At 40.2% G+C, this 6,000-nt stretch overlaps 1 pseudogene; it reads right to left on the reverse strand.

Annotated features, from left to right (window-relative positions):
- Window positions 1-4,895, reverse strand: part of LOC122729011 — a 49,768-nt pseudogene extending 44,873 nt beyond the window's left edge.
- Between the last annotated feature and the right edge of the window lie 1,105 nt (window positions 4,896-6,000).

The following is a 6,000-nucleotide window of genomic DNA, read 5'->3' on the forward strand; positions in this document are numbered from 1 at the left end:
CCAACTCTAATGTATAGAAAATTGTGCTCCACTCTTTATTTCCAGACTTAATTTGCCTTTTTGCAACTTGTACCTATTTTACAATGTGAAAATTGTGGGACATGCAGGAGTCTAGGGAAGTACAGTAGATTCGGGTTTTTTAAGGATACCATATTATCAAACCTAATAAAAGTGAATGATATATACAAAAAAAAAAAAAAGAAAAGAAAATTGTGGCAGGACAGGGGACAGCTTCCTGGCAAGGAAACCCTACTCTTTCTTTCCACACATACTTCTCAAGTCTTTGCTTTTGTGACAATTTCCCCCTTTGTTGCTTCTAATCTCTCACAACAATTCCATTGTTCCTAAAATGAGGACAGTAATACTTTCTCTTCCTACCCCCACAGAGTTTGTGAATCAAAGGTGGTTTTTTTTCAATTAGCATTTATTAATTGCTTATTATAAGTCAGACATTATACTAAGGCACTAGGGATAAAAAGGATCTTATATTCTATCTAGGAGATTGATAGGTAGATTGATAGATTAATAGATAAATAGGTAAACACACATATATACACATGCATGTATAAGTGAGTGTATATATATATATGTATATGTATGTATATATGTATGCACTCATATTATATACATTTATATGTAGATGTATGTGTGCATGTGTATGTGTATGTATGGAAACAAAAACACACGTGTATGTATAGATAGGCACATAGTGTGTACACAAATACATGTATTTATACACATGCATGTACATGTTTTATATATACATGTGTATAGGCATATATACACCTACATATAGGTGTGTACAACTATGTAACATATATGTATGCGTATACACATACACATATGCATGTGTGTACACACACAAAATAAAGACATTTCAGTGAGTCATTTTAGTAGCTGGGAGAATCAGGAAAGGCCTCCTGTAGGAAGTGACTTTGAAGGAAGATAGGGTTTCTAAGAAGTGAAGGGGAAGAGTGCTGTCCAGGCATGGGAGATATCCTGGGCTTCCCAAGCCCAGAAGCTTGAGAGGAAACATTGTTTGGAAGGGGACAGCAAGTAGACCAGGTTGGTTGGATTAAAGAAGGGAGTTATATGTAACAAGCCTGGGAAGGTAGGTTGGAATCTTGTTGTGAAGAGCTTTGAATGCCAAGAGGGAATCATGGGAGCTTTTTTTTGGGGGGGGGGGGGTTTGCAGGGCAGTGAGGGTTAAGTAAGACTTTCCCAGGATCACACAGCCAGTAAGTTTCAAATGTCTGAGGCCAGATTTGAACTCAGGTTCTCCCGAATCCAGGGCCAGTGCTCTATCCACTGTGCCACCTAGCTGCCCTGATCATGGGAGCTTTTTAAGCAAGGGAGTGGTGTGGGCAGATTTCTGCTTTAGGAATGCCACCTTGGTAGTCATGCGGTAGATGGATGGAAGAAGGGAGAGACTGGGCATAGGGATCTCAGTTAGGAGACTATTGCAACAGTAAAGAAGAAAGATAAAGAAAGTTTGAACTATAGTGGTCGATATTCAATAGAAGAGAGGGGTTGCCTGCATGGGGGGCAGCTAGGTGGTGCAGGAGATAAAGCACCAGCCCTGGATTCAGGAGGACCTGACTTCAAATCTGGCCTCAGACACTTGACACTTACTAGCTGTGTGACCCTGGGCAAGTCACTTAACCCTCACTGCCCTGAAAAGAAACAAACAAACAAACAAAACCCACCACCAACAAAAAACAAACCTTACATGAGTGGAAGGATGATTGCACCCCTAAATTAAATGATGATGTTTGGAAGAGGGATGGAATGGGGCAAATATATGTTCATGTTTTAGACAAATTGAATTTGAGATGTCTATGGGACATTCAATTGGAATGACCAATCAGCAGTTGTCGATTTGGAAAGTAAGCACAAGAGACTGTATGAACCCAATAGACGTCTGAACAGAATGGAGAATTGAATCCACAGTTACAACTAGAGACTGCATAGAGAGGGAAGAGAAGAGTACGCAGTATAGAGCCCTGTGTGCACTTACAAGTCGGTAGTGAGACATGAATGATGAAATCTTTCATATAGCAAGCTCACTAAAGGTAGGGGCTATTTCATTTTTGTCTTTGTTTTCCAGGCACCTGGCACAGTGCCAATGGTCCCCACTGTTCAAAAAAGAATGAAAGAAAGATCAGTGTGAGCTGCAGTAGCCTGCACAGGTAGAATAGAAGAGGAGAGAGTTGTGTGTTATTGAAGTGTAGGAGTGTCAAAATAAGGGAAACAGTTCACATAACCCTTCAAAAATGATGTGACCTGGATTTCACGGTAGGCAGAAAAGGGCAAAGCCAGCTACAATTTTGCTGTGAACTTCCCCTCTGATAGGCATGGAATGAAGGGTTTTAAGAGAGGAAATGCCCAAAGCATTAAGCATCTACAATGTGTGAGGGCAACATGCTAGATATTAGGGACGATGGAACTATTAGGTGACATAATAATCCCTCTTAGTTCACGAAGCTCACAGTTGAATGATGGATTCCACACATGCACAGCTAACAATAATATGAGCAGAATAAGGGGGCAGCTAGGTGATGTAATGATTGGAATGACGCCACCTACTGGAGACTTGCTGTGGAGAGCTCCACCATGAGGAAAATGCCTCAGAGGCATTGTGGCTTTTCCTTGGCGTCAGGAAATGACGCTTGCTCATGGGTGCTGTCTATCAAGTCTACCAGCCAATCAACTGGAGGAGCCTCCTATGGTCTGGGAGGAGACAGGAAGGAGGAAAGGGAGCCTGCGCAGAGAGCGCGGGCCCTTTTGGCTTCCAGACTTGATGGTGGTGGCGGCAGAGGACTTCACAGGAGATTTGAGGAAAGATAGGAATGCCAGACTGTTAGAATTCTGTTCTCAATCTTTTTCTTTCTATTTTCCAATAAACCCTTAAAAACCTAAACTCGTTTTATCAGTGATTTTTAGTCAGTTTCCCCCAAACTGGGGGAACACATTAGAATCCACATTTAGAATCTTAAATTACACAGTGACACAGTGGATAAAGCACCGGCCCTGGATTCTGGAGAACCTGAGTTCAAAGCTGGCCTCAGACATTTGACACTTACTAGCTGTGTGACCCTGGGCAAGTCACTTAACCCCCATTGCCCCGCCCAAAAAAACAAAAACAAAAACATGAGCAGAATATGACATGTGCATAAGAGATTTGCATATGAAATACTATGCAAGACCAGTGATGGGAGGATCATTATTCATTGGGGAGAGATCAGGGAGGCTTCAGGGAAGTAGTATTTGATCTGGACCCTAAAGATAGATAGGATTTCAATAGTCAAGAAATGCAAGACAGTTCATTACAAGTATAAGGAACAGGTTGAACAAAAGTATAGCAATGGGAAGACAAAGGCACCTGTATCAGGAATGATGAAAATCAAATTTGTCTGGAACAGAATATTTGGAGGGTGTTAGTGAGAGATAAGGGAAGCTAGGAGGCTCAGTGGATAGAGTGGCAGACCCGGCGTCATGAAGACTCATCTTCGTGAGTTCAAATCTGGCCCCAGCCACTTACTAGTCATATTCCCCTAAACAAGTCACTTTAACCCTGTTTGCCTCAGTTTCCTTTTATGTAAAATGAGCTAGAGAAAGAAATGGAAAACTACTCCAGTATCTATGCCAAAGCAAATCCTATGATTGAAAAACAACTAAATGACAAAGTGAGAAATAAATCTTGAAAGGTAGAGTGGTAGCCATATAGTAAGAGGGATTTGAATGACGTTCCAATGACAGAGCAGGTCTTTTATATAAGAAGTGACATGATCAGCTAGCTAGCCAGCCAGATAAAACATTTATCAGGCACTTACTGTGTGCAGTGGGGTGAAGGAAGGTTTAGAGTGGGAAGAGAGCAGAAGTCAGAGTGGAAAACCTGAGTGGTGACAATGGGAATATATCAAAGAAGAGAAAGATGCAAGAGATACTACAAAGGTAGAAGTGAAAGGATTTGGCAACTGAGTGTCCATGGAAAGTGAGACAGAATGTGGCTCAACGATAACACCTGTGGATAGAGCACCGGCCCTGGATTCAGAAGAACCCGAGTTCAAATCCGGCCTCAGACACAACACTTAACTGTGTGACCCTGGGCAAGTCACTTAACTCTCATTGCCCTTCAAAAAAAAAAAAAAAAAAAAAAAAAAGATAACACCCAACTTTCAGACACAAGGGAAAATAGCAGACTAGCAGTCCCACTGACAGAAACAAAGAAGTCAGGAGTTACAAGTTTCAGGGAAAGATTCCGTTATCACAGATTTAGAACTAGAAGGGTTATTTTGGAAGCTGTCTAGACTAACCCCTTCATTTTACTGATAAGGGAACCGAGGCCCAGAAAGATGAAATAACAAACTAAAGGTTACACAGCAAAGAGTGAGGAGAGGCTGTGTGTGAACCCAGGTCCTCTGATACCAGAGCCAATGGCTCTACTGTCTTTCAATAAAAAATTCAGCTTGAGACATAACAAGTTTGTAAAGCTGTTGGGAAATCCAGGTAGAGATATACTGTACAAAGCACAATATGTGAATGTGGAGCTCAGGAGAGAAATGAAGGCTGGTTATGCAGATCTGGGAGTCATCTGCCTAGAGATGATATTTGCTACTACTGTGATGAATAAAATTAGCAAGAGTGAGCTCTCATCATAGTTCCCTGCTCCAAGCATAAGAGTTCACAAGAAGTTTTAGTTATGTAGAAGGGAAAACAGGTCTTAATTAGCTTTATATTATCCCCAGCATCACTTGCTCTTAACCAGCTCCGAAAATTCAATATGTCTAAAATTGAGTTTATTCTCATTTGTGTCTCATTATTACCTTTCCAACCTGTTCCTCCACTTGATTCCCCTCTTCTATCAGTGACATCACCATTAAACCAGTCTCCATGTTTGAAACTAAAGTATTATCCTTGATTTTTCATTCCAGAACCATATTCAATCCAAGATCCTTGGAGTCTACCTCTGAAATATCTGATGAATTCATTCACACTGCCACCAACCTGGATCCTGTTCTCGGATTTCCATTTTCTCCCCATTTCAGTCTGTCCTTAATAAATGGTAAAGGAATAACCTTGAGACGAGTGTGTTGATATGATCATTAAAAATAAAAACAATGGCCTCAATTGTCATTAAAAACCAAACTGGACCTAATATTAGGGAACAAACTTGTTCTGCAGATAGAGACTAGATTGAAAGTTCTTAATCTTTTTTTTATGTAACAGTCCCCCTTTGGCAGTCTGGTGAAACCTATAGACCCCTTTTTAGAATAATGTTTTTCAACATATAAAATATATAAGATTATAAAGGAAGACAATTATATTGAAAAATAGTTATCTATCTACTTGTATTTATATCCATATATATTTATGTATACATATGTATGTATATGTATACATACAAAGTCATGGTCCCCAGTTTATCAAAATATAAAAAATAAAACAAGTTCATGGACCCCAGCTTAAGAGGCCTTTGACTGGGAATTTTTTTTCTTTCTTCATTCCAATTATTGAATGAATTAGCTTTGAATCCTGCAAGGAACTGAGAAACAAAGTGTATTTAATGCAATCATATTCCATCCTTTAATCATAATTACTTCTAATAATTTGGCTTTAAATTGGAAAGGAGAAAGATACTCATTGTAACTAAGCAAATGCAAGCTTTCCGAAGACAGACAAAACACAATGATCTCAGACAGGCCTTTAAGTCCGTCCCTGATTTTCATCAAGAAGATGGTGCACTGCAAACAAATGCTCATTTAGCTACAGAGGCAACGAATGTCCCACTTGTTTTTCACAAGAAGACACGAAGCGCTATGTTCTCATTGGACTCCTTCCCATTTTTGCAGGTGTAAATTTTGCATCCAAGACTGAAAAAAAAAGTGTCATCTGGAGCTATATTCAAAGCCCTTCCTGGCTGTCCATTTGCTGCTCAGCCATCTCGTTAACCTTTAGGCAGCAGGACATCCGGTGCTTGGGAAGCCAGGGATGAAGGCC

Source organism: Dromiciops gliroides, chromosome 5 (genome assembly GCF_019393635.1).
Source record: "Dromiciops gliroides isolate mDroGli1 chromosome 5, mDroGli1.pri, whole genome shotgun sequence".
Lineage (NCBI taxonomy): Eukaryota > Metazoa > Chordata > Mammalia > Microbiotheria > Microbiotheriidae > Dromiciops > Dromiciops gliroides.